General features: G+C 45.4%; 1 long non-coding RNA gene across 1 annotated transcript; it reads right to left on the bottom strand.

The window, feature by feature from the left end:
• Positions 1–523: 523 nt before the first annotated feature.
• On the bottom strand, positions 524–9,743 carry LOC120755902 (uncharacterized). Its single transcript, XR_005701910.2, has 3 exons — positions 9,650–9,743; positions 2,207–2,291; positions 524–1,494 (listed from the first exon to the last, which is right to left on the bottom strand). It is a non-coding gene; the product is annotated as an uncharacterized LOC120755902 (long non-coding RNA).
• Positions 9,744–13,402: the final 3,659 nt, after the last annotated feature.

Genomic DNA, 13,402 nt, shown 5'->3' on the forward strand with positions numbered 1-13,402 from the left:
TTGTCAACCATCTTACAGAATTCCTCAGTACCTATTAGCAAACCCTCGACTACCTCCCTGAATACGGCTTATTTAATTAATAGATGTGTAAAGCTGGTACTTTTCTAGACAATTTTTGCAAGATACCATGCAAAGAATGCCACGTTAAGAGCTTTGGGAAAAAAAAAAAATCACAAAGCAATGCCAATGACACTGAAAGTAAGCACCTTCAGTAGTGTTCGTTTTTCAAGTGCTAATTTATGAAAATGTTACATATCTAATTTACTTTTGGAAGCAAAATTTTATTTCTTTGAACTTACCATTAGTAAAGGTAACAGGGTCATTTTACATCTGGTGATGTCAGATGTAAAAATGTTTCACTTGTTTATGATAAAAGAAGTAGCATGGGAGGAAGGAGCAAATCAGAAGCATTGCTCTCCCGGGTAGTATTTTTGAAATATTAAGGCCTATATTAAGATGTCTTTACCTCTCAGAAAGCAATGTTTTCCTATTTGTTCTTTAAGACAGAATTTCTGCCAGCAAGTTTCTCTGCACCACCAACCAGTTTCTGTGGCTTCCTACCCACAAGTAGCCCACCAAAGCCAGAGATGGAGCTGTTGTGTAAGATGGGAGTGGCCAGACTTCAGCCACAACTCCCTGATTTCATTCACTGAGGACCTACTCTTCCCAGTCCTTTAGTCAGATCAGGCCTCAAAGCAAGCAGAGGTAAGCTAGACAGTACTGAAAATGTAAAGAAGGGTTGTCTAGTAGAGAGTAATCTGGAAATCCCTTCTGAGCACTGAAAGCGTGGTTCTAACTGAGGGAGTAAGGAAAAGCAGCACAGTGATTTATTGCCCTAATTCTTCAGCAGCTTGCCTACAGATAGCCCTCAGGAACAGCTTATGCCCAGAAGTGTTTGATTTGTAAAACTGGGGGATTTCTTTTTTCCGTGCTCAAACAACAAGCGCTGATAGAGCAGCTGAAGGCATCTTGGAAATCCTTCTCTAAGGTCAAGTCTCTTATCCTCTGTACAGAGAGGCTTAGATAAAGATCTAATGTAGTAAATAGGATTAATTTTGGTCCACAAACACCAGGATGGTGACATATTTCAATTCTTCCAGACTTTAGGATTAGGGTCTGGTGAAGAGATTTTCTTTGTCAGATGAAACTACAGTTTTGCCCCTATTCTGTCCCTTTTTCTTAAATCACAGTCTTTCTACTCTTGTCCCTGGTTAGGCCAGCATTTATTTACTCTGGGTTGGATCCCAAAGTACGTACTGTGCAGTGAGACATCTTTAAGGTGTCTGCTTGCCGCTCCTGAGTCCCCTTAGATTTCTGGTCTATTCAAATGATCTATCAGCATTTGCATGGGTTGGCTTCTCCTGCAGGCAAGATTCCCATTGAAATGGATGAGACACTACCCACACACACTTTGGGCTTTGAGGTGCCGCCTGACGAATTCCACGGTATCGCTTGCCTGTGTTCCAGATCTCCCAAAGAAGATAGCTCTGTGTACTGCATGCAGGATAAGACAGTGTGTTAGCAGTGGTAATCCCCGTCCTGAAGGCTCTACAATAGGATAATTCACTGTCAGTTAACTTCTGCCTTTGCCCTTAGCTAAGAGAACACAACCCATGCCGTGGATTCACTTTGCACGAGCAGCCAGAGTAGTGAGACTATTGTATATTTATAGATGCAAACTAAACCCCTCACTGCTGCTTACATAAAAATCTTGATATTTCTGGTATAAATACGAAAAGCTTTTGGATCGAGGCTGCAGGAGGCTAAGAAGAAAATTTGAACATTAGAAGAGGCAGGAGTGGTTATGCTAATGTATCCCAGCTCCAGAGAAAATCAAACTGAAAAGGCAAAGCTGTGATTCAGGGTGAGCCTAACATGGGACTAGAGACTTGTGATGGCTCCTTTATGACTGTTCAGCCTCAGCAGCTGGTTTGTGAGCAGGCCACATAGCCACAACATCCCACTGGGACCTTCTGCAGCAACAAACGTTCCCAAGAGGCAGGTCCTGCATCCCGCCCCCACAGCATGGGGGGCACAGGTTGCAGTGAAAACATTACATGACATTGCTAATTCATCTCATCTCCTGTACCCTGGTACCCCACAGTCTGTCCTTTGGCCTGCAGAGATGTCCAGTACCACCTCCTGGACATCCTAGATCTGTTTTTGTCCCATCTTGAAGGGTACTCCAGAACAACAAGGACCTTACCCCAACACAGGAAGAATCTCCAGCCAGTTTCCTTCCAAGTGACAGCAGGTACTGGAACAAAGTTCTGTGGCAGCCAGGTATTGGCCTATTTAGGGATTTCAAGATAAAAATAATATAAATTAACAGATTTGCAGAAACACCCAAAGTCAGAGACTGAACACACAGGCATGAGCTGTGTGACGGCATGGACAGGAGTATTTCAGGCACCATCCCCTAAACAGGGAGGGGGATATTCCCTGGAGAGAGCAGCTCTGATTTTCAGCTTTAAAGAAAAGCAGCCTTCACCATTAGATAAAAATAGCAAGCTGGGTGCCGTCCCTCTGTATTGCCCCATGGAGGGCTGCCTCAGCCCCCCACCCTTGCACTTATCTAAAATTTTAGATAAGCAGCCAGGTGATGACACTTCACAGTGAAGATTTTCATGAGAAATTTTCTTGCTTTTGACATTAAAAAAAAAAGAAAGGATTATTTAGTCCCCGTTGGGATTAATATTTTTTTAACTTATGGCCGTATAATAAGGATTACATGGCATTCCAGGTATTAGTACTGAGTATTCAAATTATCCTCACAGGTTGCTAAAAGCCCCCTACAATTAGCAGTTTATGAGTATGTGATTAAATTTGCATTTAGTCATTAAATATAAGCTGGTCATCCTGACTACATGATTGGATGTGATTGCCTCCACCACCCAATATTTTTAATATTAGTTATACACTACATATTACAAAGAAATTTCTTCACACATTTCTCCTGGGTCCTCAATTACAGCTACTTGTAAAATTTTGTGGGTCCCTGTGCTCTTTATATCACATTTACATTTTTCAATTATAGAGCGTCTAGGGTGAGTTTCTAAATAATTGGCAGATCTCATCACGTGTAGAAAATCAGATGATGTTGCCTTTTCCCACAAGCGCTCTAAAGAGAGGGGGTTTCTGAGGGAGCCCTGGGGACTCTCTGGAGTGCAAAGATCTCTGTGAATCCTTTGTGCTCTTGCACAGGAACGGGACAGCTCTCCCTGCCCAGGAAGAGCTGCATCAGCCCGCTGGGGATGTGATGGAGTGTCAGCAGCCCTGCAGTCTGTCAGACACCCACCAGCACTCTGAAACAGCCTCAGCCCAGTGTGAGCCCTCACACACTTACTGCTCACCTTCCACTGACTCCCTCAGGCTGTTCTCCAGAGGCACGTCCTCCCCAGCTTTGCTCCCCCTTCGTTTTGGCTGGCCAAGGACACCAAAGTCCGAGCACGCAGAGGGGATTTTTGGCCTGCAGAGCCCGATGCAGCTCTGGCAGGTGCTGCAGCTCCCACAGCTGCACAGCCCTGCCCTTCTCAGCTCTCCAGGGTAGGGAAGGTAACCAGCTGTAGACTGATGTCTGCCCTTTTTATCTGCTTTTTATCTGCTCGGGGAGGTCTGTTTATTTGTTTGCTGTAGCCACAGCAAGCTTTGTTTTCTGGAAGCTTATTTGTTAAGAAGGTAGGAGGAATAGGAAATAAAAAATGAGTGTATCCAAAGATTATTGGGTGATTACCTCAAGATAATTGGGTAATTAAGTTAAAGACTTCTTTCCTTTCTGCTTAGGCCTCCAGTATGTCTGAAGGTGAGGAGGTAACTGCACATCAGTGCAGGCATTGCTGGGCAGGATTTTCCTGTTAACAGAACAGATTGCTCCTCTGCAGCTGAACAGAGGGGCAAGGAGACTGGTGCCTGGGAGTTTGTTAGACTCCATGAAATTATTCACCTTCAATTTTTTCTGCTACTTAATTGGCAAGGCACTACAGTAGGTGCTGTAGGGCTCTAGGAAGCGTTCTGTGCCCTGCACTGAGTGCGGGTACAGGGAGCACATGTGCCAGGCATCTGTAAAAGGCAGGAACTTGCTGTAGGGGTAGGATTTAATGGCTTTGCTGCCGTCTTCTGGATCCATGGCTTTTGTTATGACATTGCACACCTGCCCAGCCCATTAATGCAGAGACCTTGGGCCAGGGAGTGTCATCCTAGAACTACATTCTCCCCTTGGGCTTCAAAAGATTGTTTTCTTAAATCTGGTACCCAGTAACCCAGCAGTCTTGTCCACTGCACTTGCAGCTCTTCTACGCTGTTTTTCAGTCCCTGTCAGACTTCCCATGCAGAGCAGTCAAGCTCTGTGCAGAACTTGGCACATGACACTGGGGGCCTGAAGAGCTTCGAGTTCCCAGGTAAGCTGGAAAGGTTTGTGGGTGAGAAGTTTACTGGGAGTTAATAAATGCATAGAAAAACATGCCTGACCAAGTGATTTCCAAAGCTGAACAAATAGCTGGGGGCTTTCAGGAGAGCTGTTGCTAACTGGTCATGCTGTTCTTTGTTTCTCTGGGTATCAGGTTCTGGCCACTGTCAGACACAAATCCTTGGTCCCACCCAGCAGTACTCATCTCTTTGCTCCAGAAGTGTTGGGATGAAGAATTCAGTGCCAGAGGGAAGCTTTTCCCGCCCAACCACGTGCTCCTTTGCAATGAGCCTACATAAGAACTCTGTCCAGCAGAGTTCTCTCCATGCCCTTTTGCTGATCACCTTCCACCACCAAAAGTCCACGCAATCCTCTAATGCTATCGTTGTAACTGGTAGTAATAAATCCAGGTGACATTGATGGCAGCAGGGTAACACACAGCACTTCAGTGTGCTTTCACTGCACCACCTGCACTGAAAGGAGTAATTGCACATTCACTAAGGCACACCTTGGCAGGCTGTCCAGCATCCACAAGTGCCCATAACCACTCTAGCACACTTTGCACCTCCTGGGTGTTTATCCAGAAGTTGTACCATGTCCTGCCTGCAGCTGCTCTCTAGCTGCAAAGATAAATTTGGCCATAACAGGCCTCCAAACTCGACCAAGCCTAGAAGTAAACAAAGCCCTGGGTGAGCAATGATAGGATGGATTTGAACTCCAAAAAGGGACCTCAGCCAATCCCTTCAAACCCTGAATGCAGACACATCCTGGCCAGGAGCTGGGTGGTGCTGAGAGCCCAGCCAATCAGTTGTCCAAGCCCAGGAGGTTTGAACCCCCTGGAAAAGGGGACACCACACAATAAACCGTGCTGTTTGTCTTGTGGTTGTCAGTGAGTCTGGCTGTAATAGTATCAGACTGGTCTCTAGATTCTTATCTCTATTATTCAGCACAGTTGAAACAGAAATGGTTTTGCCAGGGTCATGCAAATGATCAAGACCTGCCCCTGATCTCTCCTTTAGGTGCACAATTGATCATAATCAATGCTTGAATGGACTGTCAGGTGGAAGATGCAGGCTCAACTGCTCTCTCTGACTGCTTCGTCAGCTGTTTTCTTTCAGGGACACAGAAGTATAAGACAGGTCTCTTTAAATTCCCTTTTGGCCTCAATTGCAATACCTAGCAAGTAAAACCCAGCCACCACATTTGCCCCTTGTCCCTTCAGCAGTCAGCTACACCATCATCTTCTGATTTAGCATCAGCTGAGTGAAGCCCTAACCAAGACAAAACCATTTGACAAGGGCACTTGGCATTTCCTGAGCATCCTCATTCTTTGACAAGGCTTTAACTGGGCACAGGGAGGGCAGACTGGCACAAACTCTGTATTAGTTCTGAGTTCTCTGTGCACTGGCATACTGTAGGAAGCCAGCAGGCTCCTCAGGAAGAGTTAGCCCTTCTAGCCAGCCAAAAAAGCAGGCATCTGTAGTACGTGGAGGCTGTGTTCAGCCTGAGGTGGAAACCGGAGATCCCCAAACTGTGGGAAGGTGGAAGGGCTCCCAGGTGGTAACTAAGCATTCCATTAGCATGAAAGGTGGATGGCATCAAATGAAAACTAGCACAAGACAGATAGATTCACAACCAAGAGCTCCTCTTCACAGCAATGTTAGCTGAGCTGCAAAACTTCTTGCCAGAGAACACAGGCTGGAAGCTCACACAGCTCCCAAAAGAAACCTTTAGGGAAGAAGCCTATCAAATACAGATCATCACTTCTACTTCAGAACTTTAACCCAAGGCATTGAAAGTTGGGAATATACTGCCAAATATCATTTTGTACTGACCTTTGTTTAATATTTCCTGGAGCATCTGCTGTTTGCCACAGTCAGAAGCAGGAACCAGGGCAGAGCAGACCTTTGGTCATCCGTTTGTGGCTGTTCCTGAGACTGTGATTAAGGACCCTCCTGCCTCACTCCAAAGACCCAAACCTGCTGTTCCCCTCCCCGTGCTGCAGCAGAGTCCCTTGTATTTGTCCAGGTTGGGCTTCCACTGGGTGTCAGCTCAGGAGCTCATCACTCGCCTGATGGCAATACAGGTTCAGCCCAGGAAAGAGGAGGAGGGAAAGCAAAGGGATTTACCCTTCTATTCCTGGAATATTGTAGTGTTCCTACATTGGGCCGAAGAGGAGGTCACAGAGACCCCTTTGAGCACAGGAGCCACACCCAGGCATCAGCTCCCGGGAGTGAGACCTACTAGTCCTGTCCAATATTCTTACTGATGAAACCTGACCTCAGACTTCAGTGATTGCTGTTTTTTTGTTCTGGCTTATGCTAAATCACATGGGGATACACAGCACAAATAGTGTTTGCCAGGGATTTTGAATAATCTTGAATCATTTTGCCCTAACCAAGCACCCTAAGTGATGCTGTAGGTTCAGCTCTTGTGATCCCCGGGGTCACCTACACTTCCCTAGGAAGCTCTCTAGGAATCCCTTTTGCCTGTTGGGAGTTAATCAGTTTCCAATTCTAGAGCTGCACAGTAGCATATTAACAAAAACCCTGCTGTGAGCAGTGATAGTAGGGAAAGAGGGAGATATGTCTTGCCTTAAGTATGGCCCTGAGCCTGTTGCTGAGTGCAGAGAGCCAAGGTAAATACGTGTCCAGCATCACTTCTTGCTTCTTCCTCGCTTGGCTGATTTTCACAGACAAAGCACCGTCACTTAGTGTGATACACATTCCTTCTATTGCACTGGGAATAATCCTTCATTGCTATAAGCTTTTTCAATTTTCTTAAGGCCTTTTACTACTTTGCCAGCATAGCATAATTTATTTTGTTGAGTGGTTTACACATTGAAGTGTGTGAAGTTGTATTTATATGTCTCCAATGAGTTCTTTCCTGGCTAGTGGGTCAGTGTTGTGGGTTTTTATTTTTACTGTAGCTTTCTGCTTTCACAGTGTGATTTTTCACCTAAAAATGAGACTTCAGACCTGCTGACTTCTGCCACTTCACTCACACTGGTTCAATTCTCAACTCCAGCAGACACAGTAGAGCCTGTCACCTTCCCTGTAGTGGGAGCTTCTCACTTTTGTCCAGAGTAGCTGAGGACCCTTTAAACAGCAAACTACAACTGGTCCCTCTGAGGTACTGTCCTTGGGCTTTCTGGCTTCATGCCAGTTTAACTTACATATGCTTTTCCATGTGTTCCTTATATACAGTTTTAAAAGTTCAGGCTCTGTCTACCCTTGCCTTTAGAACTGAAGTGGTTCTTGCCTCTCCATACATTCCCCTCCCTCTTGGAACATAAGCTTTTTGTAAACTGTAAGGTGTGGGCAACAAGTGTGGTTAGATCTAGCTGTGTGTGAGCACAGATAAAGTTGCACTTGTTTTTGTGCAAGTGCCATCAGTGACTGAGAGCTTGTGCAGCACCTCAGGTAGGACAGAGCAAGGCACAGTCAGAGCCATCAGACACTGCCCATGCCTCACTCTTCTTTGTGAAAGGATGAAGAGGCAACAAGCTCCTCCCAGATACGGTGATAAACAGATTTCAGTCACAGCACATCCCTTGATCTGCCATAAATGCCTTTTGGGAAGAGCCCAGGTTCAGCTGAGAGCCATCTTTATGTGAGGCTTGGGACCAGAGGATTTTAACAGAGACCCAAACCTTACAGAGAACACCTATATTTGTCAATGGAGTATGTATGGAGTCTGTTGTTATTAAACTGAGCTGGTTAACCAAACCCACAGCTTTTCCTAAAGACAGATTCAGAGGATCTGAAGTTCAGGGAGAAGAGCACCTTCTGTCCTTGCCCTGCCTCATTTGGGCAGACTGGGCTCTGGGTAGTACTGTGACACTTACTGCCTTTTGGACTGATAGGGAGAAAAAAGGAAAAGGATAATTAGAGGAGGCTGAAGGGAACAGGAGGAGAAACCAGGCCTTGTTATTAGATGCAGAGTCATCCCCAGGAGTGGATTCACCTGCATTCACCTCAGCTGAGAAGGGTCTTTGCAAGCCTCATGCACACACTCAGCTCCAGGTCCTCCCCCTTGTCCCATCACCCTCTGACCTCCAGCTGCAGGGAAGCACTGGAGAAATTCATTAGGCAGGGCCACAGGTGAGTCTTTAGGACAACCTTCACACCCTTCCCTTTGGATGAGTGCCACCTGCACAGATGGCTTCCTCCTGGCTCTGCTTTCTGCTGAATTGTAGGTATTGGAGCCTGCCTCAGATCAAATCTGCCTTTGCGTCGCTAGCTAGAACAGAGCCGTGTTCCTGGTTGTGAAAGAGCATCATATTCCCTCAGAAATAGGAGGCTCCCTTCCTGTTTTGGGATATTTTACCTGCTTCTTGTAAGGGGGTGGAGGATTGCCAGGAGAAAAGGAAAACGTGTCTAACAAAAAAATGCATTACAGCATCTAAAGAGAGAAAATTAAAATCTGAATGGGCTGTTGGAAGCCTAATTCAAGCAATAGCAGTAGCTGATCATTAACTTTTCCACAGTAGAACAGGCAGTTCTATAAAAGCATATTACTAAGATTAAATAATTTAGCACCACAACACCTCTTTTAAGTAGGTGGAGTCCGTCACTGAATAGGGAAAAAGTAATAGAAAACAGTCATGTGGAAGTTAACTGGAAGTACATCAGCTGCACAGAGCCCCACATCCACTTTGTCCTCACTCATTGTATAAAGCTGCAACAACAATTCCCACTCAGAGCTTTGAGCAAAGCATTTGCCCTGCTATTAGTGACCAGCTGGGATTTGTGGTCGAGATATCCCACATGGCAGCTCATCCCTACAGTTATTAGATGTTTTACTGCTTATTCCTTAATTAAACACCTCTTTCTTTAGCACAGGAGTGTAGCATAGCAGCAGGGAGCAGTGCCTGAAGTCCAAAGATGAATTTACAACTATTTTCTCATGAGAGGCATCCAGCAGTGTCATGAACTAGTACAGGCCAACCCCAGTGAAACCAGCAGAAGAAGGCTTACAGCCAGCTGCAGTCCTGATACCAGAACCAGGCAGAAGAAGCTGTAAGGAGCCCTTGGTTCAGTCTACAGGCAAACACACAGGTTAAACAAACACACACCTAAACTGCTGAGAGCAGGCAACCACCAAAGTGCCATGGGATAGAAGATTTTATGGAATGGGTTCCTATAGGTTTTAAAAGATTAAAATCCTCTTTTTCCAGTTTACACTTCATACATAACAGAAGAAAAAGATCCATTTAAGCCCCAGAAGTGTGAAGCAGCTTACCTTCTACTTCCTTTAGCTCTGAGCACTCTTCTCTTGCTCTCCAGCACCTCTGCTGCTCCTGCTGTTTCTATAGCCCTCCTGTTCCCCAGAAGCCTTTGCAGCCCTTCTCCTCCTCTTCCTCCTCCCCTGGGCTTTAACCAACTGCATTCAGCAGAAGTTTTAATTGTTATATCTATCTTTTTCTGCTGAAATTTTGTTCTACTAAGTACAATAATGCCTTCTTTCTTTCATTTTGGAAGGAAAAGAGTTTTAATGAGAAATATTTTCACATCATAGTGTAAACCTACTCATAAGCTTTGATATGTTCTTCTGTTGTGGAGTCATCTGCTACAGCCCTGTCTAAAATTTGGAGCTTGGATCTCAAAGAGGGCATCTCCTCAGAGGATCTTGAGGAAGAAAGGTAAGAGAATTCTGCTGATCATGAGAGAAAAAGATAGTGGTGCTTAATCCTCTTGTGTGCTGCTGCTTCACTTTCAGTCTGCAGCTGAAATTTTCCTGAAATTGTTCAAATGTAACCTTTCCTCCTTGGTTCCATCAGGTAGCAAGGCCTGAGGAAAGATTTCAGCGTTTCAGTGTTGTTGTCCTTTGCACACCAGAAGGCAAACACTCCTCTGTGTCTGCTCCCTGACCTCCCATGGAGGTGAGAGGTTCAGCCCTTCCTTGCAGAAGCCTTTCTTTGATGCTGTATCTGCCCACTGCACTTGGTGGCAGCCTGTGGCTTTGCAGGGAATAAGTGCATGTGACTAAATACATGAAGGAATCCTGGGGATACTCAGATGTTTGGAGGTGTCCATCTGAGGGTCTCTGGAGCTGTGTGCTCTCTTCAGCATGATGGAGCTCTTGGGGCTGCTCTGCCCATAAGTTCTGTGGCCCAGGTAAACACTCCTAGTGCTGCAGGGGAGATGTCTCCTGCCAGGAAAGTGATGTGCATTTTAGAAAAGAGATGTGGGTCTGTTCCCTTCAGCTGCTTCTGCCAGCCCCTGTTTGGCCATGGTGGCAGGCCCTGAGCAGGGTTTGCTCACTGGGGCAGTGACCTCCCCAGCCCACCGCTGCTGTCAGACACAGGACAGGCGCAGGTGGCCCCTGGGATTCCCCTGCGCCCGTCAGCAGAGAGCTCTGGGGGATCAGTCCCTGCACACAGATGGGGACAGCTGAGCCAAGACTCACACCCTCCCCTGGGCCCTTGCAGGGGGTGGTGTGGGGATGTGGAACTTTTGGAGGGGCTTTGCACAAGGCAGTGGTTGTGTTCTTCCAGCAGATGCAGGCTGACAAGCCACAATCGAGCACAGCTGGTTCCTATAACAGTGGGGCTATTTACCTTGCAGTCCCTCTGTGAGACCTAGAGACTAAAATCCCAGAATCCCAGAATCTGCTGAGTTGGAAGGGATACACAAGGGCCGTAGAATCCAACTCCTGGCCCTGCACAGCACCATCCCCAAGAATCACACCATGTGCCCAGGAGTATTATCCAAATGCTTCTTGAGCTCTGTCAGGCTTGGTGCTGTGACCACTTCCCTGAAACAAGAAGCTTTTAAAATTAGAGCAGACACTGATAATCCCACATAGCCACAGGACATTAAGCCTCCAGTATTGATGTCTCACTTTGACTCATTTATCTGGTCAGAAAGTCTTATGGGGCCAATTGAGATCACATAGCTCATAATTTTATAGCCAGAAAATATTAAAATAATAACAATAAAGTAATAATAATAAACCTTCACTTACTTTAATGACAAATCTTTATGACTCTGCCTATTCCTCCAGCTTGCATGTAACTCCCATAGCCTGAAACTCTTCTGTCTGAGTCCCATGCTCTTGTTCCACAATCCCAAGGGTAAAATCTGAAAAGCTGACTTGAACTCCTCACTAGGTGAAAGTCTTTCTGGGCCCTTATAAGAGAATTCACTGGATAGAAAAATCTTTCCTTTGCCAATTTATTAAAATGGCAAGGTCAAAATCATGGCAAATGCTTTGAGCCTGTCACTTTGAAAATATAGGGCCAGATGGTGAGAAATCTCCTGCTGGTCAGGGAACTTTCTGAATGCTCAGTTACTTAAACCAGACTGCTTTTTGCGTGGTTTTAAAAGTATGTTTTCTGTAGGAACTAAACTTGGATTCCCTCTCATTCGCCATAGGCTAACAGCACGGATCACCTAGTGTGGGCCAGCTGCTTGAGGCGAATGTCACGTCCCAGAATAACCTTTCCATTTGACCATGCCTTTGGTAAATCAAGGAAGCCTGAGAAGCTTATTCCTTGTCGTGTGCTCCTCCTCAGCCTTAGCAAGCCACAACTGTGATGCAGTGGCATGTTAGTTTTGGTTTGTTTGGTTGTTTTTTTTTTCCCCAGGAGACCCGAAGTAACAGAATACTTTCAATACAGGGCTTCATATCCAGACAGCAGGACAATCCCTGTCCTGACACAAGGAATGACTGCAGAATAACTCGTGCTGGTTGTGGGCTGGCTACTGAACTGAAAACTGCCCGGGGTATGCCCTGAGCATGCTCTGAGGCCGTTCAGAATTTGGGGGGGTTGGTTTTGTTTATCTGGTTGCTGCTGAAGAAGCTTGCCTTCCTCTGGTATTTTAAAGGCATGTGTTGTGACCTGTCACTTGCTAGATTTGTTTGATGTGAAATTCGAGTCTGGCCATGGAGAAACACACTGCAGGAACGTGTTTATTTTGCTCTCTGCTGGAGGTAACACTAGTTCCCGGTTTTCTTGAAGTTTCAGCCGAGTGTTGTGCTGTAAATGTAATAATCACATTCAGGAGGAAAACTGGCATGTGAGATCTACAAATGGAAGGCCCGGAGCCTGCAGCTTTGCTTTAGCTTCTCCCAGACAGACAGCCACCTTCACACAAAACTCATTGCAGAAATGGTGCTGGAAACACACCAAAGTTCAAATTCCCTGCTCTGTCCATCCTCCCTAGACACGGAGGCACATCTGCTGCTCCTATTGGCTTCATCAGCTGGGAGATCTTCAAAATACCAAACTGATTTTAAGGCAATTTGCTCCTACCTAAAGAATTAAAGAAATCAAATCAAACAAGCAATGGAACCAAAGCAAAACCATTTTTTAATGCTGCTTGGCTGCTGAGAGACTGTCAAACACAATCATTTGCTTTGCAAATGCTCCCTGTTTAAAGCAACTGTTACATGCACGCAGAGTACTCCCAGTTCAAATGACAATATGAAGGTGTTGAGAGCTAATTAAAGCAGTTGATACCTGTTCAAAGCTTAAGGGAGGGAAAACCTGGACAAGCACTGCTTTTTGTTATCCATAAACTTGTCTTTTTCTAAGTCAGGGTTATTCTTAACTAAGAAAACATTACATGAAAAAATTATTTTACATAAATGAATAAAATGCTATGTATAATTTTTTCATTGCAGCCAACCATAATGTCAGAGCTATTTTTTTTTTATTCTTACTGTCATGAGAGCAAATGAAACTCTGCCTTATCTCTCTAGTTCTTTTTTTCTTCAAGGAGACCAGTCTAGTTTTAATTGTACATGGCACTAGCCATCTGATAACTCTAGTAAGGACACATCTAATAATTTTCTAAAGAAAATAAGAAGCATCTTCCATAGATTCCTTTCCTACAGCTTTTCAGCAGGAAGTTGGGCGCTGTCTCCAGCTCCCCCAGCTCAGGGTCATTCAGTGCCTGTCAGTGCCCCTCCTGCAGCTGACCATGTGTGTGCTGCATTGCCAGCCACCCTGAGCCTCCTGAGCACGAGTTTTAGCACTCCTGGTGCAAA

The sequence above is a fragment of the Hirundo rustica genome, chromosome 8 (genome assembly GCF_015227805.2).
Source record: "Hirundo rustica isolate bHirRus1 chromosome 8, bHirRus1.pri.v3, whole genome shotgun sequence".
Classification (NCBI taxonomy): Eukaryota; Metazoa; Chordata; class Aves; order Passeriformes; family Hirundinidae; genus Hirundo; species Hirundo rustica.